Here is a 27073-nt window from a genome sequence, read left to right on the forward strand (position 1 = left end):
TATTGTAAAAATAAAGAATTTATTTAAATACAGGTAGGCCGAGATAAATCTAGGGGTTAGGTAAGTACTAACACATTATATGAAATCACAATATAAAAACACAAGACTATACTTGAAAGTACACAGACCCAAGTATATACCTTATTTGAAGTACCTAACAATAGTTTTAGGGAAGTCAAAACCTTTTCATACACATTCAGTATAGGTCAAGCCTATTCTTGGGTAGGAAAAACGAATGGTTACTTTTTACAATTACATTCAGTAATGCAAGGGCATCAGACCCTTCCAGTTGTACAATAACTCTCAATAACAAATCACATAAGCAGTCAACTGGACAATATACTTTTGGTGAATAGTGAAACACTTATTCTAGGTGCAGTAAAAACCTATAACTACTTTTGTCATAACACAGTTATAGTAAGTGAGTAAAACCTACGGATGTAATATACAATTACAGGTGCTTCTGAAATCAGGGAACCCCAGATTGAGGGAAGCAGTAACTCTTGTAACTTATTTTGGATGGCACACAAGTAACACAAGGTAAGTAAAACCCACATACTTTGTTTAATCTCACAATGGAGGGGGAAAGTAAAACCCAATGTTACACTTTACTGAATAGTTATTCTCGGTAGGCAACAACCTAATGCAGACTTATTAAGGACAGGCTAAAATCAAGTCAGGGGAAGCAAGACCCAGTTGGGAGACACTCATACAATTATCCTCAAGGGACTAATCAAAACAGTGGCTAAAGAAAAAAAGATGTTAACCATACTTTTAAGAATAGTGCATCACACATTCAAGATCAGTAAGAACTTTTGTAACTGTTCGCTCTTAGAGTTACAGTTACCGACCAACTCTTTACAAGTAAGTAACGTTGAAACACTTATTTTCTTTTCTAGGCAGAAGTCCCAATCCCTTGACAGTCTTTCCCTTATGCTTGGAGCATAAGTGTTCTCAGTGGAAGAAGGGAGGGGGTCACTAGGACTAGTGACCAACAGGCAGTGTCAGGATAGGTTCTTTAGTAGCAAAAGTCACAGTTCCATAGGAAAACTGGGCAAACAGTAAGTACTTCACTTTAGCGTTAGAAGAGGGTCCAGGGGCTTCGCAGAAGACACCCTAGCAGGATTCTAGCAGTGGGACTGGGTGTACTGGACGAGGGACCTCCCAATCACAGAAAACACCACATAGCTACATAGAAATCCCAACAGGCTTAAGGTAAGTACATACCCAAACCAACACAGTACCTCAGCATTGAAGAAGATTTTGCAGCAGGAGAACTTCAGGGCCTGCAGCCAAATACCCGGTCAATGGATTTCTTGTTGTGGAGACTGAAAACAAGACCTCAGAAGGTACTTTGCAGCAGGGATCGATGAAGAAGGCTCTAGGCAAGGTTTCCCTTGCAGCGGAATGTGGTTCTGCCGATTTGGCGCCTTTTCAAGGAGCACAGTAGAAGACAGAAAATTGCAGTTGAATTCTTGTCATTTTAAAGGTCTAGCACTCTGGTGAGGGGACTTTTCGGACAAGATTAATTTCTCTGGATATCCACCAGGATGCCCACAAAGTTTCAGCGAGATTCGGAAGACCGTGCACTGCACGTTGGCTTGAGGTCCCAGGGTATTGCAACAACGCAAGGTTGCAGCAACGCATGGGATGGCTTAAAATGCAGGTCTCCGAGTCTAGTGGGTCTCACCAGGCTCTGGGTCGGGGGGGGTCGTCCTATTCGGAGTTCCCAGGACGATTGGAAGAAAGGGCTACAGCAGGCTCCGGTTACACGGCAGGCTCTCAGGTCGCTGGAAATCATTTCCGCCGCTTTTCCTTAGTCAACCTCTTCGGTTTAAGTTCCAGTGGTCGACATGTCTTCAGCTTCCAGGTTTGCAGTATTTATCAGGAATTACAGCACAACCTCTGCATTCTCTCCCCACATTTTACAATTAGGGGCAGTCTAGTTGTCCAATCAGGACAGTCTGCCCTCCACTGGGATTTGTCCCCATTTAAGCAAGGCGTAAGACAAAGTGCTGGTGCTGGGGAGTTTTGGACTCCTCCCTCACTCCCTGCTCTTACAGACAGACTGGAGCCTGGGCAGGGAGTCCAGAGGACTCCCGCCGAAGACAAAGATCACACAAAGGAATTTCCCGCCCTGGATGTCAGGGGAAGGAACGAGAAACGACAAGAAACACTAAAATGGTGAAAAAAGAAGACAGGAGCCATTTTGGTAAAATTGGACACCCTTGGGTCTCTTTACAGCAGCTGTGAACACAGCCCGCGGTCATGGTGCACAAAATTAATACAAGGTATCACTGCCACCAGCCATTGAAGGTAAGCTTGTCACTAACAGAATTTCTACAGTTTTAGTGTGAAAGGGGATACATTGTATCTCCCCAGCACTCCACATAAGGTGGGGAGTGCTGGTTTCACTAAATAAAATGTAAAAGGGATCCAAAGATTCTTTCTACCCTTGGGAACTGTAGTTCACTCAAGGTTAGCACAAGAAAGCCAATAAGTTATTAAAGATGATAACTTCAAAAAGACACTATGGATAGTCTTAAAAATGACACCCATAAAAAGATTAGGTGAGTGTGGAAAAGGATTCCCACTCACTGAGGTATTAATGAAAAATATCCCACTAATAAAGCAAAAAGTTCTGGGGTTGAACCAGGAAATGAAGATTTACTAGTTCTGTGCAAATCTTACCTAAAAGGGAACTAGTTCTTTCAGTGGCCGGAGGAGTAGAGAACAGTGAGGTAAAGGAACGAGGCGGATTGGCTGAGTGCAATGGGGGGCTCACAAGAGTGAGTGCTTGCAAGCATTGAGGGGTGACAGCCTGAGGCCAAGTAGGGGGTGCTATGTCCAGGAGGTGGGATGGGAGTCGGAGCCCAGGTTAGCACTGACAGGAGCGCAGAGGAGGGCTTGAATGCTGGAGCCCGGTTAATGGATGACAGGACCGGGGTAGTGGGTGACACCCGAGAAGGAGGTGACCCCAAAGTCCGGAGACAGGGCACTGGTTTGGGCAATAGCCAGGGGCCGGAGACGTGAATCAAAGCCCATGGCTGGGTGGCTGATGGGCGTAGAAGATCGACCACCGATCTGTGCTGTTGCATGGTGAGAGGCAAGGTCCCTTGAGACAGGCTAGAAGATGAAAAGTGCACCCCAAGGAGGCAGTGGCACTCAAGCCCAGCGAGAGTGACAGCACAGATAGGAGTAAAGTTCTAAAGGCGGTATCAGAGCTGGAGGTGCGGGGGCGAAGGTGGTTCTCGGGTAGGAGTGACCGCCAATGACTAGGGAGGAGGTGAAAGGTGGACCCCAGGAAGAGGTGAGGTTCGGGGTGTCGGCTGAATCCCAGGGAAGTGTGGATTGGCAAGAATAGAGGCGACATGCTGGCCAGTTGGGGGTAGGTGGGGGGGGGGCAGAGACTAGGGGGAGGAAGGTGTCGCAACTGGAGATCTGGAGTGATTGGTGACGGAAACTGAAACTGGCATGCAATGCGTGTGTAGTGATCTGAGCTGAAGGACGGTGACCGGCGCTCCCGGTGAGGGAAGGTCGGGCAGTTCTAGCCACTTTCAGAAACCTGCAGAACTCAAGGGGGTCAGATGAGCCGAGCTTGGGTCCGGAGTCAATGAAAGGGTTAGCAAAAATGCTGGGGTTTGATAAGGAGAGACAGTGGAAAAACACCTTCCTAAGTAGGGGTTACGAGCAACGTTGGGGTGCGATAGAAAACGCTAGACTGGAAGGTCGAAGTAAACGGTAATTGGGGTCCGCCGCTTTCCTTTTTAATACTAGGTACTTGCACTTGATTTTGCATAAAGTTTCCCAATTCCGTGTGTGCTCTTTTGGCAGCTGAATCCTGTGTCCTTTTTCTTCTCTGAAGTTGCTTCATTCAAATGGACTCCTATTGAGGTTGGAAGGCAGTAAAGCGATCTGCTGCTTTTTGATCCCGGAAATTGGCTTGTGGGGGGCTTCGGGCAAGCTCCCCGTTTCTTCAAGGGGGAAGCTGGAAGCTGCCCGGGGAGCAGAGCTTAAGCAGCTCAAGGAGGGGGAGTGCAGGAAGGGGCCCACCCAACCTACTGCCTCTGAGCTTGCGACTGCCTTAAAGCTTGCGCTGGTGATAGTTATGTGTTCCTTTGTTTCAGTTAAAAGGAGTACATATACCAAACGCAGCCTCTAAGATGCTGAGAGACACGCCCTCTCCAGCTTTGTGCTGACAGAGCTTTTAAAGTGGGGGCAGTTAATAAGCAATGGCTCATTTAACAAGCAATTCTTTTTACACCACAGTGATAAGAATTGAACATGGGGTATTTTTATTCTGAAGGCCAGCGCAAAGCATCAGTTGGCTGATCAAATTAATGCATTCTTTCAAGAGAATTATTGTAACAAACATACAAAGTTTTAAACGGTTCTTTATTTATCTTGTCTTTGACACAACTTTAGTTTGTATATTAGTTTTTAGTTGCATATGGCGCATGCCTCACACAGTTAAGTGACATTTATTTGCCCAAGTGGTCTAGTGGCTGCTTTGGGACATGGACTAAATGCATCTGCTCAGTATCAAGGAACTTTTCATTTTCTTAACATGCCAACCACTGCCATATGGCTCCTCAATGCGACTTGGTTCCTCGATTAAGAAAGCAGGGTTCATTGCGTCACCGTGCAGACCGTAATCTGTGGCAAATCAATGCAGTGATGTGTGCAGCAATGATTGATGCGCTGGCCAAGTAACTACCCTGTTTGTTAAGGCATCTATATGCTGCTCCTCTATGTAACCCCCCCCCCTCCGAGGCCTGCGCAATGGTGAGGTGGTAGTCACTGAGGAACTGTGGGCCCTATACCATATATCAGAAGCGGGTTTTGTTTAAAACACTTCCATCAGTTTATTACTGGTCAGGCTAACTAACGTTTGAAAGAAGTACAACCCTTTCTGTACATTTTTCCCTCTTTATTGGGTGTCTCTTGTTGGCTATCCGTTCCAGTCTGTAGCAATAATTCCCTAAATATGTTTCTGTATTGGGGACTGGGCATGCTCAGACCGAGCCCCTCCTCATCTAATATTTTCCAACACCAAGAAGCAAAAGGGCCCTTATAGCACATTTGCGTGGCTGATGTTGGAGCCATTGTATCCTCACATCCAAAAACATAAGATGTCCGAATGAGTCTGTATGGTTCATGGTTACATACGTTTTAATGTTAAGGGGAGTGTTGTGAACAGTGATGTGAGCGCCAAGCCTTGCGTCTGTTATATATTTACCGATTCGCACATACAACCCTTTCATCACAGACTGGTTTATCAAATATAGAGGTCACTGATCATTGGGCACTGAGATTGAATGCAAAAGCAGACCGGAGCACTCATTGGTGATATGTGTCCCCTTTACCTCTCACATAGGAGTATTTTGAGAGAGTACAAAGGAGAGTATCAGACTGTCCACACCTTGGAATGATAACCTTCTATTAGAACATAATTCATATGATTAGTCTAGAGTGACCCCTTGTGAGGTGGTTTGAACAGGACACCTGCAACACAGGACCAGTGGGCCCTCAGACCGCAGCAGGATGGTCACACCAGAGTGTGCCTGTAAGGGCAGTTTGAAACTGCATTCAGCAAGGCCTTTGTTATGAGCAGGTGACAGAAGAAGCATTTACTTTGTCAGGAACAGCTGTGTTTTCACATTAGATTTCATCTGTAAAGTACTTGAATTACAGTGTAATGAAACCAGCTTAATTTGTTTAGCAACGATTTATTGATATTGAGGAGGGTTTTGTTGCACAACACTGAGGTGGAGTTTGGGAGTGACATGTTCCAGTCAGGGGGGGATCATTCTAGTCCACGTTGGTTAGAAATTGCTGAGCTCATCTCTGCTTTGACACTCTGTTCTGTTTGTAGCCGTCTTCATCGTTAGTTTAGGTCAGAGGTACACAACTGATTTTGGCCGAGGGCGAATGTACCTTACATGCTGCTTAGAAGGTCAAAAAGTAAATGTGGGATGGGCAGGGAGTATCTGATGGGCGGGAGGCCTTTTCAACCCCCAATGTTTATTAGACACATAGAAAAAGAACACAGTTTTGGAGGTGTACCATCTTTATAACTTACATTTTGTAGTACACATTTTCCATTCCACCTTTATAATTTGTTTTTTGCAAAGGACATAATGGCACTAGAATAAATATGCAAATAATACAGGTTGAAAAGACTGCGCTCAAACATTTCACAAGTTATGTAGGTTTAGATTTGAAAGGCACAAGCTCTGTCATTTTGGCACAGCTGTAAATGAGCAATGAACCATTAGTATTTGGGAGATGAACAGTGAACCAGACATACTTGATCAGTGAGAAACATCGCAGCATGTCTCAGCTGTCAGTTTCTGGATCTCGGGCTCCAGTGAGGTTGTTCCTACTCTCAGGATAGCATGGAGATGTTGGTCAGCGAGTCTTGTCCTTAGGCTGGATTTATGTAGTTTCATTTGGGAAAACACTTGCTCACAAATAGAAGTACTGCCAAACATAGATGCCACCTTTAATGCTTCCTGTGACAGATTGGGGAATTGAGCAGTGCTAATAGAGGCATCTCTTTGTGCTTATGTTTAAGGGGACTAAAGCAGTGAAGTTCAATCACTTCCAGTTGAAGTTCAGGTTGCACACTGTCAACATCAGCAGAGAAAGGGTCTGCAAAAAGTTTAAAAAGGAGGCTCACTGTGATTTGAATTATGTGAAATGATTCTCAAAAATATGTGCAGTTCATTCAGGATCTTCCCATGCCGATACCTTCCAACATACTTATCCTGTGGGAAAACCTCTGCACATGCGGGGAGGTGTAGCAGCATTCCTTTCTCCAGTTGGGCTGTCAGAAGTCTTAACTTAATTTCAAAAGGCACAAACTGCCTCAAACAGATCAAATATTAGATTTTGGCTTCCTTGCAACTTTAAATTTAAATCATTCAAATGGCCTGTCAGGTCCGTCAGAAAAAGCAAAGCCAGCTACCCAGTCAATATCTTGCATGACAGAAGTGCCCATTCCCTTTTCATCAAGGAATGCTTTTATTTCCTGCTGTAAAACAAAGAATCGCTTAAGAATATTTCCACGACTAAGCCATCGAGCATCGTTGTGATATAGGATATCACCATAATCCGCCTTTGTCTCTTCTAAACACGCCTGAAGCAATCTGTGATTTAAAGAGCATGCATGGATAAAAGTAACAGTTTTTACAATGAAGTCCATGACTTCTGTGGATTTCAAATGTTTTGCACATAATGCCTCCTGATGAATGATGCAGTGATATTTTTTTTTTAATGACAGCTTATCGGCCAAGTGTCTTTTTCAAGCAGCAAATAAAACCATTTTGCTCCTCAACCATGGCTTGCGGCCCATCAGTGGTCACGCTTACCAGAGTATACCATGGCAAATTTAAAAATTTAAATCATTGATGACTTTTTGAAAGGCATTAAAAATGGTCAGCACCAGTATGCTGCCATGCAAAGATACCAGGGAAGCCAGTTCCTGAAATACTTTGCATTCGTCATTGACCCCCTGAATGAAAATTAACAGTTGGGCTGTGTCACTTGCATCTGTGCTCTCATCAAGGGCAGCTGAAAAGAACTGGATATCCTTACATTGCATTTTCAGTTGGCTGTAACAATTACAGCCATGTCTACTGGATACTCATCTGTCAAAGGGGAACATTTGTAAAATCATCTTTTTTTTCTTTACAAACTGCTTCGCAAATCTCCATCAGGCAGTCTTATGAATTTCCCATCTGTGAAAGGCTGTGCTGACCTTGCAATAAGCTGTGCAACCTTATAACTAGCAAAGGTGGAAGCTTGCAGATAGTTTCTTTTTTCTTGACGGTCCACTCATCCTTAAATTGACAGTGCTCCTGGTCAATATTTCTTTTTTTTAACTGCACTGGACATTGGCAGGGACATCGTTGGAGCACAACCAGTGATGCAATGCACCCTGCGGCCTGCGCAGTGAGATGGAGTACCAACGGTAAAGGGCAAGTTCAGTGGTACTTCGGGGAAGATACAAACTCAACTGTTAAGCTCCCACTACGACGGTCCAAGTGTAGAGTATATACAAATTATATACTTTTTAGACAAGCCTAGAAGCAATAAAAGAACAAGGTCAGATAAAGAACATAGCCTTGCCAGCATACCTTTTCATGCACTTATTGATGGATACTTCCTTTAGGAATAGTAGGCTGCATAACATATTAAACTGCTATGTTTGAGATTAACATGGTGAATGCAGGGATTGGCTGGCCCTACTACAGTAGCCATTTGAAATAAAAGGCAAAGGAGGTACATCTCTTAACTTTCCCTGTTTTAGCATTATGTTGTTCAAAGAGCCACACAGAGAACCCAAGCTACTGCAGTGTCATAAGAAACAGTTTTTACCTGGTTGGGAATCTGAAGTCTACGTTTGTTCCCAGTTTGTAGGCTGTCTGCTTGGAGTTGGATCCGGGCACTTTCTAGATCGTTCCCCTGTTTGCTGCCTTGTCTATCTGGAATTGGGAGAGAAGATCGCAACATTACAAAACATCACCCCAACACTACATGACAGCTACCAACCGAAAACGCACCTACACTAAGTGACACGTTTCTCTGAACTGATGCGACCAACAGCAGTTTACAGTTCTCTTGCTCTTCTCCCTCTCAGTCATACTAACAAACCCTGCTACAGTGCCAAGAAACCACACAGGTGGCAGTGTGCGGTACAAGAACCTTTAACATAGCATAACATAAAAATGCGTCTCACTGCCACTCCATAGTGCAGTGCCAGCACTCCTTGGATATACATGTGTGTGGGTAGCCAGCGTTTGCGCTGGCATCTTTTGAGTTGCAGACTGTGCATGCATTGGAACTAGTTCATGGTCAGGGGTTGTTGAAAGTTACGTTTTGGGGAGATTTGTGAAACTGGAGAATTGTGGGGGCATTCCGAGCCGATACTGTGAGAGTCCCAGAGGGTGGGTGCATGACAAGAGAAAAAGATTGTTTATGGGACCGCTCTTTGCAGACTATGTTCTATAAGATAGCATTATTGTAAGCCTTGAAATCTAAAACTTAATTATGTGTGCCAAGTGGGGCCTGGAAGATATGTATTCAATTTTCTAAACTGTAGAGTAGATGAACATCTCAAATTCACAGCTTAACGAGGTGTGTGATCCTGGGCAAATTATGTAATCTCTGCTGGTAGAACCTTAGTAGAGCCAACATTCCTTTCCTCCCCTACAGCTACCAAAGTTGTGTGGCCCTTCCAGAGAATGATTAAAACGCTTTGCTTTTTCCAGTTATGCTAAGTTATTAAGTCTTTAATCGCAAGCTGTCTACACTTTTTCGCTAGTTTTTGCCAGCACTACCACAGTAAAACACATGTTCTTAATGCCCTTGCCCACAATATTCCATCATTGTCAGTTGAACTCATTTTAGTAATGCTGGTGGCCGCAAAATGTCTGGGAGAGCTGTATGTACAAACCAGGCATGTTCCATTATGGCCCAATGTGCCTGCACCAGAATGTGTTATTCCAGCTCTGTACACTATTCTGCTTTTTGTCCTCTGGGCTACCGCCTCCCTTATAATGGGTAGATGGGAGCAGGTTGCCAACCATTCATATATTGTCTGGTTGGGTGGTATATGATTTAAGCATGACTCAAGTCCTCTATAAAAATAGTGCTGAAATAGTCTTTTATTAAACTGATCCGGAGCCCCCACCGCATCTCAGCATACAAACAAGCATACGCCATGCATACATACACCCATACAGACCCAAAAACCCCCACCACCCATCTCAAAATACAGACAGATCCAACACCCCCCCACCGCCCCTGCATCACAACATACACACAAAAACAAACATACAGGCAGACCCGACATCCCCGCATCTCAACATACACACCCATACAGGACAGACCCGATAACCCCCTCCCCCCCCCAAATATGTACTTACCGGACGTGCTGGAAGGGAGGCTAGCTGGAACGCTAGCAAAGTTTCTGGTACTATGGCTGGCGTGGCAGGGCTGAAATGCCTTCCAGCATTAAGCCTTACTGACCACGCCATCCGTAGTGCTGGCAATTCATTGGAGCCAATGCGGGTCAGTGTTTTGTCCAGCCCGGAAGACTAACAGACTTTTCCTAATGGAGGGCGGCCGATGCTGCTTCCGGGCTGAACTCCACTCCATTAGGAAAGTCTTGCTGGCGGGCCGGACAAAACAGCATGGTGGGCAGCAAGTTGTGCACCTGTGGTTTACGTCCTTACTTTCAAGTCAGAAATGACATGCGTTCCCCACTTAAGTCATTGGATTTGTCAAATGCATCGAGTTAGGCTGTCACATTTGACACAATACCCACGAGTCCACAGACAAAAACCAAGTGTCCATCTCTACGCTTCAGCATTGCCTCTGTCCCTCCAAAGGTCGGAATGCTGCCTGGGCTGCCATAAAGATGCAGAGCATCTTTGCTTAAGACGTGTATCAGTGAGACGGGCGATTTTTTTAGTGCAACCTTTGGCTTTCCAGATGTTTTGAAGTACCATTCTCTTGCGCCCCAGCCAGCACAGTCAATATAAATGCATCATGGGGGTCGTAGTCCAAAACATCTGGCACGCCACAGGTTGCAGACACCCGGTTGAGAGCTGCTGAAATCTCCCAAAAGGAGCAGTGCTGCATTTACTAATACTGTATCGTTTGCAGATGCCCACTGGACCGTGCAATATTGAAACCCTTCCTGAAGCAAGCCCCCCCTGGATCCCAAACATTGAATGACAAAGTTTTTGTTACAGGGGCATGATGCACCACACATCTGGTACCCTTCGTTGTGAGACCCAGTCGTAGCTTTTAAACCTGCTATAGGGCGTTTACATTTTTTTTCTCCCTTTTAAAACGCCATTCTACCCAATACACACCAACGTTCAGAAAAACTGCAAGTTCTTTGAATCAAAACGCTCCCGGCCTGTTCAACTTTCTGCTGTTTGAAAGTGTGTGTTGAAATTGTACAGCGTGTCCCCTTGGCGAAGAAAGCAGTCGCTTATTTTTTGATCACAGTATCCGGCCTTCGGTATTGATAAGAGGCCGTTGCCCTTCTTTCCCTTCTTTCATGAATCTCGTTTTTGCCCCGTTTGGCACGAAACGTGCATTCTTATAAACACTCTGCTACACTGATCTTTCCATATGCAACACCCAGTAATTATCACAGAACATTTTACTATCTGCGTCCCTGCTTGCCAGCCGAGGGCCAGCTTAGTGTGACTTTTAATATCATTTGTTTCTTTTAAACCATCCAGATAACTTTTTTTGTAACAGAATCGTTATTCCAGGCCATGGAGTTTGATTATTTAGGGTGTGATTCCATAACGAGATGTACGACATCCTCTACCCCATGGGTTCCACAGTGGTTTTCTATCATGGCTAATGCCACCTCCCATTTAGGATAGAGATGGGTGCCATTCACGTGGATTCCTGGCCCTTGACACCATCTTGGCGCACATGCCAGTGCAATGCAGGTGGAGATGCGTGTCCATTTCATGCCGATTGGGAAGGTGTGAGAGGCTTCATGTTCTGCTCCCCAGCTGCATGCAAGATGCTGCGACTACAAGCGGATTGCACTGTGAAGGAGGAGACCTCCGGGTCATTTTCAATGGTAACAGCCTTAGCATGGAGGGGGCCGCTTACGACGGGAAATACCTGCAAGCTGTACCCCCATGCTCTTATCTGTCTTATCAGTGGTGGTGTCTTTAACCCAGAAACTCGTCAAGGTCCGTGTATTCGTGCCTTACTCGCTATGAACAAACAGGACCATACATGTCCTCTTCCATATCTGTTCTTGGCGCAGAGCATTTCTGCGACTTCCAATGGAGTCTGGCTGCTTCTTACAGATTCAACAGGTGTCCAAAGCATCTCCACCCACATGATCATCATGGGCTAGCTGAGGGGCTTTTGGATTAGTGACCTGGAGCCTATTTGGGGTGCTGGTGTGGGGGTGGGGGGAGTGAGTGAGGGGTGGTCAATATGATTAATGGTTTAAGCCTAAAACAAACCTACAAAATTACACCTTGCATGATAACCATGTGTCAAATGTTTTATGGGTGCAGTTTAGCACTCTGTGGTTAAGTACGACGTACACGGTCCTCTGCAGCACCACTTGCACTAAGTGTTGTTGTGGGTACTATTAGCAGGTGTGGATGTGCCCTTCTTCTGGGGAGGTTTCTGCTCCAATATCTTGGTATCCAACGCTGGTGACTGTGCCTATGCCCTAGCAGACTCGCTCCACGCTGGAATGGTTCCTCCTCCTTGGTTCTTAGTGCATTCCACTGATTCTTTTTTTTTTAATATATATATTTTATTGGATTTTACAACACAAAACTGCTGGTCCGAGCCGGGCCAGAATAAAACTACAACAATGATAACGTTTGATGGTATACGTGCTTATACAGATTGCATACATTGCATAACATTTCACATGATGAGGTCTCTGCAGCATTGTCTATGTCCCTTATCTCATTCTAACAAGGCTGCAAGGTTCGAGGGTTCATACAGTGTCTTCCCAGCATTGCCAGATCCCATCTGCTTTTTCAGGGCAACCCCTGGATCTATATTCTCTTTCAATGGCTATGCAGATGTGTACATCTGTGATCCATTGGTTTACCTGTGGCGGTTGTGCTGCTCCCCAGAGCTGGGCTATATTTCTTTTGATGATCGCAGTCGCGGTCATAAAGCATAACTTTTCATATCTGGGCAGGTAGCAACAGTTTAGGGTCTCTGGGGATTGTTTGCTGCAGGACCTTCGTAAGGATACCGCAACACTTGCCAGTAGTGACTGATATATGGACATTCCCACAGTATATGAAAGAAGGTTCCTTCTTCTCTACGACAGCGTAAACAGTTGGGTTCCGTTATTTTACACCAGCGGTACAAAGCCACTCTCGGGTAGTAGATCCTGTGCAGTATTTTAAGCTGGACTAGCCTTAGCCTGGTCGAGATGGCAGTTTCACAGGGGTACATTAGGATTTGGACCCAGTCTTCTGGCATGATTTCCCCAATTTCCTGGGATAGTGGTGTCGCCTATATTCATCTTGTGGCAGAGAACATCAGCCAGTGTTTTGTTTATTTTCTAATTTCCGTATGCTTGGATATTCCGTTGAGCTCTTCCTGTCAAAGTCCAATCTTGAATCTTCTTGCAGGAGTGATGCTGGCCCACCAGTATGTTTAAATATATTTTATCAAATTAAATGCAAATACCTGTAGCGTATGCTTGATTGCCGATAGGCTTAATTATATATTATTATTTTAGTATTTATCTTCTTAACTATATTTCTTTTTGCTGTGTTACTTCTCATCTTCATAGTCTCATAGCTCGTAACAAGTTGTAAAGAATTAGCTTGACTGAAGAATAGTTCAAATAATCTTTTAAAGATGTTTTTTCTGTTTCTTGAATAAGTTCTAAACAGATTTGAAAAGTTCTTATTTGTCTTCCTTTTGTAGTTGATTCTCTGAAGAAGATACTCTGAATATTTCAATTTAAATAGTTCGCTTCACCTTTAAAATGATGATAATAATGCTTCAATTGCCATCCAAAAGTAGCGATACACGTACCTTCTATTCTGATGAAGATACGCGCATCGACAATGTAACAGTGCTCTTGGATTGAAACGCTGCCCACGAAACTGCGCACGTAGAAGAAGAACCGCGCGCTCAGCAACGAGATGTGATGACTTTGTGGTCGCGCGAAGCAGAAGATGAACCGCGCACTCTGGACTGCGGTGAGATGACTCCTAGTACGCGCGAAGGTGTAGAAAAAAGCCTGCGCTCACCAAAAACACGATGAACTGAAAAATCGCCTTCAATTAAACTTTCATGCAACGAAGCGCACGAAAAATATGCATACGTCACTATCAGGAAGTGATAAGCATAATATGGACACACGCACGAGTACGTTAGCGGGTCCTTTACTTTAAAGTTATCTGTTACGAGAAACGCACGCACACTAATATTATTATTATTATAGATGCGCAACAAGTTAGTAATGTTAAACAAGAAGGAACATAAATTTAAACACTGGTTGAACCTGCTCATATATATATATATATATATATATATATATATATATATATATATTTAGATATAGTTAAAACTAAATAAGAAATGTAAATGCAGCCGCAAATACAATAAAAGAATGTTAACCTTTCTCAGAAAAAACGACACGAGCAAAAGAGCACAAAGAAGTTCATGTCCTCATATAATTTCAGTTTTCAAAATACTTAGCAGGATAACTTCTTGACTTGACAATTGTTGATAAATTAAAGTCACTTAGTAACAATAAGGAGTTATTCCAATATTTGACTTAGCTTGCTTCATCTGTGAGGATCTTGACTCTATAACCAGCTGATGATTATCTTCTCTGTAGTTTGTTCTTAACAGGCTGTTAGTATAGATTCCTAAGAGCTAAAGTACTGCAACCTTCCTCTAAGGGAAACTGGAATGAAAGGCAGTTTAGAATCTTGGTGAATGTTCCAAACTACCTCACAGCACTTCTCCTCCAATCACTGTTGTGGAACAGACCCTCCATCTTGGCTTGGGAAGCTAGGCACTTCCTGAATAATTTTACATTAAGGAAACTTATGTAAACAATAAGATGTTAACTTCAGAACCAACACCAAACACCACTCAACCATTACTCCTACATTTATATGTGATGATGAGATCTCCTAAAAGAAAGTTTTCTAGTGTAATGTCTCCTTGAAAATGTGGAAATATGCCATGGAATCCGGACACCCATCTTCTAAATTTACATCCACCCCCCCACACTTCATCCCCAACTGAAGTATCTGTCGCCCTTTCAAAACTTAATACATTAGTCCAAACTAAAATGATTAATTATTCTGTGGTTTCTTCCTTGTTAGGGGGGTGGCTCCGGTGTGACCGCCAGCCGTTGCGTACTTTTTTGCTTCTTATCAACTGTTTGGAGCATGAGCTTCTTTTCGTTTCAGTGTATAGTTGTTGTGTCGGCTTTGGTTGTCAACAGATGGTTGTTGCACGTTTCATTATGGCAGTATTTCTTCCTGCTGTTGCTGGGGTCTGTTCTATGGTGGTCTCTCAGGATGTAGCCCATTCCTTTCGCCTCTGGTTTTCTTTTTAACGCTCCAGTCGCCTGCTATGTGTCTCTCTGCCCAGTTCCACGCTTCTTTCGGATCTGTGAAATGCACTGTGGTTCCATTGTGGAATATTTTGAGCTGGGCGGGAAAGATTAGACCATATTTTGTTCCTAGTGCCCGCAGCCGTTTTTTGAGTGGGTCAAATGATTGGCGCGCTTTTTGCACTTCCCTCGAAAAGTCAGGGAAGAAAGCGAGTTTCGATCCATTATAAGTGATGGACCCCTTCAATCTCGCCATCTGCAGCACAGCGTCCCTGTCTCTGTAATTCAGGAATCTTGCAATGACAGCTCATGGCGGTGCCCCTGGTACGACTTTTCCAGTTGGGATCCGATGTGCGCGTTCAATGGAGAAGAATTTGGAGAAGGATTTTGCATCATATATGTCTGTGAGCCATTCCTCGAGGAACAGTTCCATGCTTGCCCCTTCGGCCTTTTCGGGGAGGCAAAGTATGCAAATATTGTTGCTCCTGGATCTCCCTTCATTGTCGTCGATTCTCGCTTCCAGGGTTTTTATTCGGTCTAACATTCCAGACATACAACAGTTGAACCCCCCCCCCCGTAGGCTGTCTTCTGTTTCCGAGATGCGGGCCTCGGCTTCTCCAGTGCACGAGGTCAATTTTTGCAAGTAATGCCTCAGCAAGGACACGTCAACACCAATACTGTCCATCATCTTCTCCATCGATGTTCTGGAGCCGGCGATAGCACTCATCACATCTCTGAAGTAGATGTCATCCTCCATGTTGTCAGATTCCATTGATGCCGGACGTTCTGGTGAGCGGGACATGGGTGTCGTTGCGTATTGTTCTATCATGCTCTGTGCGGATGTCTTCTTTGGTCTGTTCTTTCCCCATGTTGGATCAGTGTCGTGATGAAGCTGAGGTGCCTTGTGTCTCAAGGGAGGGGTTGACAGGAAGCCACGTAGGTGCGTTGCAAGGACTTTTAGATTTTGGGATTGTGGATTTTGAGGTGCTTCGGAGTCGTCGAGTTTAAGGCGGGGTAGTGCTGCGTTTTTCCCAGAGTGGGACCTTACTTTAGCATTGCTTCCCTCAATGGAGGCATCCGTTGTTCATGGGGCTGCGCACGTAACCGCTTTCTCTATCTTAGCGCCAGTCGGTTGTGCTTTACTGTCCACAGCGTTCAGTTCTGTTAGTTTCCCACTTCAGAATGTGCACTGCTCCTGATGCGAGTTATCGATTACCCACTGCGGCGGGATCTCCCAAGGTGCTCGGTTGATGGGCAGCCCACAACGTGCTTTCTCTGGCTTGTGAGGGGCTTGACATGAATACCCGGGGGAGTGGGGGGGTTTCGGAAGGGTGAGCGATATTGTCACTTTTTGCTCTCTATTCCACTCAGCAAGGTGACCTGTAGATGGTGACAGTGTCCACTCGAAGCGTCCCTCCAACCAGCACCCCCCGGCACCTATAGAGCAGTCGCGTATCTGGTGTGCTGCGGTGTGGTTTGCAGCATCTAGTTTCCTTGGCACGCGTGAACCGAGCACCGTAAGGGTGTGCCGCAATGAGTTGCTGGTCCCACTGTGAGTGTCTTGCCTCTATGTTGCTGGTTCAGTGATGCAGCTTCCAGTATCAGGATCTCACCTTCACCCTTTTCCTTCATATGTGGGGTGCTCCAGCCACTGGTCTAGTTGTGGATATTTAATGTTAATGGTGAGTGTGGGTATCTTAACTCGTCTCTTGGGGGTTGGGTGCAGCGTCCCCCTTTCCTTAACTTCTTAGATCTGGAGCGGCTCTGGGCCCCTTTATCCCACTTTGTGCCTTTTCGTGCCTTTGTTGTGGCCTTTACACTTGGGGTGCCTCTTGTGTCCATCAATTTGAGTAGGGGTGTTCAATCCCCTCACCCCTCTACAATAGTTTAGTCACAATCTGTGACTTGGGCTGATATGTTCAGAGTGGCAGTTGGAGGATGTGAGGGGAAGGGGGGGTCCGTCTTTCCCCCCTCCTTCCTAATCGTGTCGCGTTCACCCCGTTCCTCCCACTCCTTACCGGCCTTTCACCGCCGCGTTGGGTGCATGTCCGCACTGCCTCAGCCTGTGGAACGTCGGCGGGCGCTCGACGTTAGACAGGAGCGCCCGCGATGGTTCACTCCCAACCGGAGCGGGGGACTGGTAGGCTGGATCCCCGCACGTCCCCAGCAGCAGTCTCACTCCTCCGGAGTCACTTCTCCTCTCGTTTCTCCTACTCCGAGGGTGCGCAGGTCGGGAGCTCGCAGAGATTACGTCTGTATGCCGAGCCTGCTGGCCACGCCCCACATTCCACTGATTCTTGAAGTCCTGCGTGGGTGGGGATGGTCACGGCCTGATCCATGATGGTCTTTTATAGAGGCAAACGCTTCCCAATGCTGGCATTCTTCATGAGGCTTCCTAATATCTACAGGGTATACTTTGCTACCTTTCTGAATGCCATCTTCCTCTTGTACGGTCACCTCCACCAGCTTATCTTGACCACTCCTTACTAATAAATGGCAACAGGACACAATGGATTATTAATTTGTTACCGGTCCAACTTATTGGAGCAGTTATCACAGGATTGTGTGGAAAGCTCTCGACACCCACTTTATTCAACAACCAATATTTTTTTTTAAATATTTTTCATATTTGTGATGCGCAAAACTCTGGAAATGTAGCAGGCAGAGTAAACTGCATTTGGGTACAGGTAGAACAGCAGATGGACTACAGTGTAGCAGTAACAGAGTTATGGATGTTAGAGGTCCTGGTAGAAAAGTTTTTAGGCGTTTACGAAAAACCAGAAGAGAATTCTGAGAACGGAGATTGAGAGGCAAGCTATTTCAGAGCTAAGGTCCTAGCACAGAGAAAGGCCGGTCTCTTCTGGAATTATAACGGCTGATGGGGCCACTGGGCAGAAAAGAATTGGAAGATCGGAGGGAGCGTGAGGGGATGGTACAGACTGCTATGAAACAAGATGGGGTTTACTCTAGCCCCACCCTAAACATTAAGCAAAACTGCTCCAATGACCCAAGTCATAAAGGAAGATCTTCCTGGAATCATTCTGGAGTCATCCGGTGACTCTATCCTAGAGTCATCCATGGCTAGTTCAGGGAGATCATCCTGAAGTATGTGTATAGGCCAAAATATTTAAATGAAATGACTCTAGAGTGATCACAGAAACCACACCAGGATGAGTTCCGATTAATGCCAGTGATCTTGTATTACTTACAGATGACCCCATGACAACTTCAGGATGGGCGGGGATTACTCCAGGATGACGTTCATGGCAACTTTAGGATGAGTCTGGAATTGTGAATGATTACTGCAGACAACTACAGGAGGAGTTATTTTATAATGCTTCCAAAAGATTTAGGAAAAGTGATTTGATTACTTTGTAGCTGCCACTCCAGCTTTGCCTTCTATGCTAGAGCACTCGAATGCAATTAACCAAGTTCGCCAATTTAGTATACAAAACTACAAATCCACCCCCAATGTCACGAACCAACCTGAAAACTCCCTCATTTCAGTTCTCCCCTCCAGCCAACAGGGCATCCCACCCAATAAACTCCCACAATTACAAATCACTGCACTAAAATGCACGCTTTCAGTGACCTAAGCAGAATCATTTAAAGGCCTACCTGCCTGACAGACTGCTGACAGTCACATCACCCAATATCACTATGAGCAGCAAACAATTAGTTTGACCATTCCCCACACCGGTTTATAGTCATAACATCGAAAACCAAAAACATTGAAAGTCAAAATCTCGAGAAAAAAAATAAAGGTCGAAAAAAAAAGTCGACATTTTTGTAATGACGTTTTTTTATTCGAAATGGTGTGGTCTCCCCCCCCCCCCCCCCAACCCTCCAACCCCCCTTTTTTACCTTATTTTTCTTTTTACATGCTAGAGCCAAAAACTGGCACCAACCTACAAATTCACCAGATCAACTATATGGTTCTACCTACAAGAGCACTTGCATCTTTAGTTCACACAGCAGCATGTGAGCTACAATTACGTTGTCGATTAGGAGCAGGGGCTGACAGCAACCAAAAAACTTGTCGGGAAGTTCGAATTACATTGTTTTTTAAGACCGTAATCTGAATGATTGAGCAGTCGTACGTGTAGGTGTCACTTCAACAGGCATGAACGTCATACTGTAATACACTGTTGAGAAGGCGTGGTGATAGAGTTGAACTTGTCAAATTACATCTGTCTGACAAAAGTTAGCAGACAATTGACCGTTACTTGATAGTCCAATATTTTGTAGTTCTTTCTCAGCTACATCTTTGGCAACTGCAACATTACACAGACATCTGCTGATTTACTGCTGCATTTATCAATTGTCCAAGTGATGTAACAGAGGCGGGTTCTGAGGCAGGAATGTAGGAGGCATGAAGAAAACTAGCCATCCCTGCCAAACAACTTAGGTTTTCCCAGTTTTGTGACCAAAACTGGGCAGCCGATACCTGCCTGTGTGACTGGGCCAAGTCAGTCACAGGATTTTTCCTGCTGGGACACAGGTGGTTGTTCCAGGTCACAAACTTTATATGTGGCGAAGATAGAGGTTCGAAAAGGGTTTTAACGAGACTGGCTAGCACTATATTTATGCTCCATACAGGTGTAATTATTTTTCTTCAGAGGAAAAAAAGCCCCCATAGGAAGTGTTTTGAGCAGCAGGTCGCTGTAGAGGAGGAGTTCCTCTTTTTCTTGTGAATCTGGAGATTGCAGCCAGGTGTACCTTTATGGAGGAGATTGCAAGACCTTCCTTTGCCAGTTTGAGAAGGTAGGGGAGAACCTGTTGAGGCCATATGGCCAGTGGTTGAAGATTGGGCTGCTGCGTACACCATGTACAGAACCTTTTCCATTTCTGGTTGTAGGAATTATGGACGGTGCCCTACCTGCAGCCAGTATCTGCTGGCAGGCTTGCAGGATGTTTAGGTGGCTGAATTCAGCGTGATCGGGAATCCACGCTGTCAGCTTGAGGGACTCTGGGTCATGATGTAGAATTGCACCGTTGTTCGGCGATAGATCCTAGATGGATTAGATTGTCCGTCAACAGTTGAAGGAGGTCCGAGAACCAGGTTTGTCTGGGCCAGTACGGTGCCACCAGAATTATTTTGCAATTATATTGGTAGATCATCTGAATTGTCTTCCTGATGAGGGAATGGAGGGGACACATATGCGAAGATGCCGGTCCATGGGAAAGAGTGTGTCCCCTCGAGAGCCGGCGTGCGGAATCCTGCTTGCCAATTCCTTGCACTGCTTGTTGTCCTGTGTGGCAAAGGGGTCCAGAGGAGGATAGGCCCACGCCGAGAAGCTTCTGGATATTTGGTTGTTGTGGAGTTGCCATTCGTAGGATTGGGTCGAGTCCCTACTGAGGGTGTCCGCTTGTTGGTTGTGTATCTCCGGGAGGTGGAATGCTTGCAACACAATGTTGTGAATGGAGAATGGACCAGTGCCAAATGGTCTGCGCTTCTTGAGACAGGATTTTAACCTTGTTTCACCTTGCTTGCGCAGGTAAAACATTGTGGAGGTATTGTCCGCGAGGATTCACACTACGGAATTCCTGATCAGAGGAAGGAAATACTTTAGGGCCCAATGCACCGCACACAGCTCTGGGACATTTATGTGGAGGATAGATTTGTCAGGAGTACACAGGCCTTTGACTTGGTACTTGCCTAGGTGAGCTCCTCAATCCGCCAGGGAAGTATCGGTTCACTATAGTGAGACGGTGAGTGGGTTCTACTAGGGGCATCCCTTTTGAGATGTTGTCGAGGATTGCCTACCACTTCAGTGACTGAGAGACCCGGGGTGATGGTTATTTTGTCTGACCAGGAGCTGTGTGTGTTTGGGACCATCTGGTAGCTAGGAATCGTTGTATGGTTCGCATGTTTAGCCTGCCATTGGGTATTAGTGGAATGCAGGACGGCCTGGTCCCCAGTAGAGCCATGTATTTGTGCACAGCGGTAGTGAAGGAATTTGTTAAGGTTACTAATTTTTTCACTCTGTCGGATGAGGGTTTGATGAGGCCTTGTCCCGTGAGAAATTGCAATGCCAAGGAACACCAAACTTTTTGATGGAACTATGGAAGATTTGTTTCCATGTCATTTTACCAACATGTTTTTACGACAGGCATTTTGCTGCAGGAGTTTTTCTGAAAATGTAATTGACATTTAAAAAAAAGAATGATTTTGGACTGGTGGGGGTTTCCCTCACCAAGCTCCCTTCCTTTAACTATTTTTTTTATTTCCCAGAATTAAGCAACATTAAAGATGCTGCGAAAGTCGCACACGCTTCCCACGTGCCACATATCAACAATCCTCACACAAGGGAAATATATGCCAGCAGGCGTCTTTGCACCGACATACAGCTGTCTGGGAAACTTAATGAAAATTACAAGCATCGCACACCCGTGCCCTTTATATACAAAAGACACAGTCTCACAGGGGCTACCCAACACTGCAATGTTCTTAAGCAGATGACCAAGTCAAATCTTGAGTATCGCTGGGCACGTGCAACTCTTTCCCTCACAGTAAAGCACTGGAATGATTTGCTCATTTCCACTGAAGGTGCGGTCATGTGTACGAGTTGTTTATGCACTGTACCGTACACAGAGCAACATCGCACATAAGTGCACTGCAGGCACGTGGATAATGGACCACTCTGAAAGGTAAAAAAGCAACCAGGGATTTTGCAAAGGTTTGTTTAGTACATTAAGCTTCCGTTGTTAAAAGCCTGCACGTGCAGTGTCCCCTAGGGACCGTGCAGGGTCCAAGTCCTCTTTCGAACTAGCAATCAAAATATATGTTAACATACAACGGTGATAGCAATTAGGTTTTTTGCCTTTTTTTCTTTTTAAATAACACATTTTCTTGATAAGATAGTCACTCTGCAGCAGTGGTCTTCAAGCTTTTTTGACCCTGTGCCCCCCTAAGAAACATGTACCTGGCTTGCCCCCCCGCCTCCCCATACACATGGACGCCAAAATGTTTGTGAACGGTTATCACGCGCTGGTGTACAATGTTGCCCCAAATGGAGGTGTGGGTGCCAGACACTAAATTCTTTCAAAATCATCGCTTGCAATAACTCAAATTACATTAGGACACATGTGTCAGCACGGCAATCTGAATGATTTGCTACAATTGATTTTTCCAGGTTATTTGCGCTCAATACCCAGAAGTTTCTAAGCGCGGACCCGGGGAATCGAATCTGTGGAGCTCCGTGTCGTCTTGCTTCCAAGACGAGTGCGTTGTCCTTGAGCTATCCTCCCGATAAAATACAGAGGACTTGACTAAAAGTAGTGTTAGATATTTATTTCCCACAAAAGAAAACAGCCAATATTGCTGTCCTACAGTAACGTTTGATATGCAATTGACATAATTTGTTTCTGAAGTACAACTTTGAGATGACTATCAAAGCAGTCACTTGCAAGTTGGACATAGGCACATTGGAGAACTAGTGTGAAGGGTGGGCCTGTCTTTCAGCAGCCAGCCCGTCACCATTGGGTTCAACCTTTGCACTAGCCAACTGTAGGTTTTCATCCACCTCCAACTTTGACCGATATTTAGTCTTCAGGGCTGCAAGTGCTAAGGATCCAATCTCGCAAAAGGTATGAGGTACTGAAAGGTAACAGTACATTTGGATGAATGTTGGAAACTCTGCATTTTGCAAAAATCCAGCCAAAGACAATTTTTTGAATTGGCTCTCCAGAAGGAGGTCACTTTGAAGCTCCATTAGTTCCTTGTGGAGGTGTATTGGGAGGGGGTCCCCTACCTCTGCTAGGAAAAGACTGAACCACCCAGTCATTGACGTTACAATTGTCCTCTGGAAAGTACTTTGAGACTGCTACGGAGATGGTTTCCTATTAGTTCAATGAGGTAAGAAGCTTCCAAAGCATTTGCAGGTACTGAAGCCACATTTTTGACAGTTGCTTTTTGCTTTGGTATGCCTTGCAGCTGCTGCAAAGAAATCCCTGGTCTTTTTTGCTAAATCAGCATGTTTGGTTTCCAAATGCCACCTTAATTTTGTTGGCTTCAGGCTGTCATTTGCTAATGTAGCGCCACAAACCACACACTGCGGCTTAATTTCTCCAGGACTGCGATCCACGTGAACCCAAAGTCCATATAAGAGACATCATATTTCTGTGTTTTTGCATTTCTTTTGTTTGTTTCCACCTCTCCTTCTGTTTTTCATTTGATTCCTACCATCTTTGGGCACTAGGAAACAATCTAGTTCTATGTGATATTCCCACATTTGAAAGCCCGCACACAAAATAAGATGATTTTTTTCAGCCATTTTGTGTTGGCTTTAAAATGCGGAAATATCACATACTGCCCCCCTCCTTACCCAACCCCACATGCTCATTCACTCGTTAATGGGGGTTTAACCCTGCAAAGACCACATTGCCCACCCACCACCACGTTCCTGCATCAACACATGGACCCTCCGCACACAGACACATCACACACAGTCGAAACTCACCTCTGCCTCCTGCGACGACTCCGCTGGGGCTCACAGATCCCATCAGCCCCTGCGCGCACTTGTCTGCGGCAGGGGGTTTGACAAGTATGACAGTTCAATTTAGAAAGACCGCTCCGTGCGTTCACGGAGCGGTCTTTCTAAATCAACCTTCCCGCCCATCCCCCATCGTTACACTGAAAAAAATCTCTTCACTTAGTACCAAAGATCCATCTCAAAAAGGAGCGTGAATCTGTGAAAACATTGCAAACCCCCACTTTAGTGTATGTTACATTTGTTTTTTTAAAACCATTTCAAGTTTTCAAAAAATAAAAATGCCCCCGCCCAAAAAAAAAGATTTAAAATGGCAAACACCACATGCTAATATTCAAAAGGAACCATGTGAAAAGCTGGGGGAAAAAAACACCACACTGATACAAGTCTCAAAGGACTCCCTGTTCAGATCGTGAAGTCCTAACTAAATTTTATTTTTGAAGTGTGTTCATGAACTAAGCCACAGATGGGCGGCAAAAACCAAAATTGGATGCTCATTGCACAGGGCCGATATAAATCTTCAGCACTTCTACTCAACCAATGGTACATAGGGAAAATAAATCCATACCTGCCTGCATGACTGGATCAAGTGCTTCACTGGATTTTTCTTGCTGGGACACACGTGGTTAGGTTGTTACACTGTGCTTGGAGCGATGCTGCTGCAATGAAAACAAACAGCGAGTCAAGGATACATGGGTCTACCTGAGACTTCAAAATTAAGATTAGATGAGCAGGGGCTAAAACCAGCTCTTGGGTGTTGGGCATCAACAAGTAAGCAGGACCCAACGCTGGGAAACGAGCAGAGAGTACACAGTGCACTGTAAATCCCCGATTGTGACTGCTAACTATACTTTTAAAATTGCCCCACCATCACCCATAGCAAAATACAGTCGTTTTTGAAAAAAAAAAGGCATCCTTACCGTCCTACTACAGATGTCAGGATCTTTTATGGTGCCACTGATGCTGGGGACGTCACTGTCCTAGATGAGATGATAGAGCCAATTTGTGTTCCTGTAATTGATAAAGTACAATGAAAAAATATTATAGGACGTACCAGATTGACCTTACCAATATTTGCGCACTATACTCTGCCAGTCAGCACACATCCTCCACCGCACACAAAAAGGGACCTACGGTGCAGAGTCCTACCGGGAAATCTCCAAAGTTCCCTATAGGCCAGTTCAACCAAGCTGTAGAGAGTACAGAGAGAAGTCACAGCACATACCTGAAAACATGACTCATACTCACAGAGACAAAAAATGATAGAGAAAGCGTGTGAAAAAGAGCATCTGCTTTCTATATTTACATGTTCTATTCCCTGCCTACAATAGTTGAGCCTGCTGGCATGATCTGTAGATCATTCATCTACAGATCTTACATAGAATCCGACACGGTAGTGCTTAACCCACCGGACTAACTCGAAAAACGAGCAATAGCCATTTAGCTTTTACTGCAGTTCGGTGACAGCGCTGAAGTAGCAGCAGACTCTGCCACGGCTGCCATGCCAGACACGAGGGACCCTGGCTTCTCCGCAACATATGGTGCCCCATGCAGGCAAATGCCTGGCACCCACAGAAGGAAGATACACATGAATTCCCCTTTAAATCACTTCTATGGAAGTGGTGCACCCAAAGTATTGTTGGTAATGCACAGATGTTTACCACATCAAGGGATGCATAGACTTGCTCTATAATAGATGGCTAACGGGTAGTTCAGCAGGTTGGCAGAGCACTGCATTACTTTTGAAGTGCTATAAAACGTGTTTGGCCAGGAGATGGTTTGGGCTGGGTTGGGGTATTTCTGCCTCTGTATTGGAAATCAAAAGTTGGCACCCATGAACCAGGTTTAATTTCCTAATAACTGCTGTCAGCACAACAAAGCATTTATTTGTGATTAACCAGTTTGACAAACATAACATCTTTATAACTATAACCTGTAATGAAACACAAAGCAAGGAGCATACAAATTACAGAGAATATTGTCGAGGGCCTCCAAAAAAATAAATAAATAACATAAATATATAATTTTTTTTTTTAAACTAGCAAACCCTAGTTTGACCAGCATTTTTGAGTTTGTAAATTACTTTTTTCCTATGAACGTGTGAAATGCATATTTGAACAAGAATAATGTGTTCAGCATGTAGAATGCCTGCTTTCAGCAGTGATGCCCCACAGCTCCCCACCCCAATGATGTTCTTGGCCCATTGATTCCCGTGGTGTCCCTTTCAGGACAGAAGAAAAGAAACGGGAGCCAGGAGATGCGTGAGTGACGGCTGGGGAATGCAGCACATTGAGGTTCCCTCGGAAAAGCTGGGGGCTTGGTAAAGTCTGGTCAGGGCGGGTCCCAAGATCTATCCGGACATCTGATAACAGACCTCGGATCAGGCCAGAGTTGGCCTATGGACCAGAGGAGTGACGAGGCAGAGGGGCAGCCAAAGCATGGGGGTAGGGGGGAACTGGTGTTTGATATCCGGCTACCCACAGGATATTGCTGGAGCCCAGCAATCTGCCATGGGGGAGCCGGATATCATACAACATCGGCAAAGCATGCTTCGGTCCCTGCTCGCCTCCTCTCCCCAGTGTCCCCAAAGGTGGAGACAAAGAGGAAAGAGGGAGAGAGGCACATGGGACTAGCCCCCCCCTCCCCCCCTGTTCACCTCCTCTCTTTACACGTCAGCCTTCATGTGTCCGCAGGGGATTGGGGAGCAGAGGGACCAGGAAAGCCCTGAAACACATGATTCTCAGCACCCCACCCAACTGTGGTGTGGGGGGTGAGCAGAGAAGTGGCGGCGGCACTGGCAGGAAGCAACAATGCAGGCTGGTGTGCACGATCCAAATGCAGGAAAGCGCACATCCAGGCTGCGTTTATTTCCTGTTTAATGGCCACATCCACATTACATCACACGGGCTGAGCATAATGTGAATTATGTTGATCAGAAGAGTGAGCAGTTCATAGATAATGCTGTGTTCCTAGAAACTTAGTGTACACATGGATCAATTCCCTCCTGAGATTTAAAGAGACTTCCTCAAGGAACATCACTGTGGTTGGAATCATCGTTCCATTTTCACCTTGCAGCAATAAGTGCCACCATTCCTCAGCTGACACCAACCCCCCTGTCCCCTCCCGCCCTTCGCCCAGTGGGGATAATACTTACCGACCAAGCAGACACACAAAGACCCGCTGTTGCTGCAACCGAAATCCAAATAGGAAAAACAAACCCACCAGCACCACCTTAGTATGCCTGGGGCTTCGAAACACTTTCGAGATGTATAGGCGCCTTACAAAGAAGGCAATAAATAAATAAATAAATAAATAAATAAACACCTGCGCGTGCAAGGCAGGGACTCCTGCTTCCGCCACGGTTCTCTTCCTGGGCACGTAGACGTGCGACGTGACAACGTCTCCACGCCTTCACGGCATTTCAGGAATACGTCAGGACACCTTAAAGGCATTTCAGACGACGTCGGCG

The 27073-nt window shown here is 45.3% G+C and overlaps 1 long non-coding RNA gene across 4 annotated transcripts; it reads right to left on the reverse strand.

The window, feature by feature from the left end:
- On the reverse strand, positions 1-27058 carry LOC138473319 (uncharacterized). 4 transcript variants are annotated; one of them, XR_011268757.1, is made up of 5 exons: positions 26929-27058; positions 24525-24615; positions 24173-24260; positions 8383-8489; positions 1-8087 (listed from the first exon to the last, which is right to left on the reverse strand). It is a non-coding gene; the product is annotated as an uncharacterized lncRNA (long non-coding RNA). The 4 variants fall into 4 exon arrangements; XR_011268755.1 differs by having other exon boundaries at positions 24173-24263; XR_011268756.1 differs by lacking the exon at positions 26929-27058 and adding an exon at positions 26759-26921.
- Positions 27059-27073: the final 15 nt, after the last annotated feature.

The sequence above is a fragment of the Ambystoma mexicanum genome, chromosome 8 (assembly GCF_040938575.1).
Source record: "Ambystoma mexicanum isolate Mex_15411 chromosome 8, UKY_AmexF1_1, whole genome shotgun sequence".
NCBI classification, from domain to species: Eukaryota; Metazoa; Chordata; class Amphibia; order Caudata; family Ambystomatidae; genus Ambystoma; species Ambystoma mexicanum.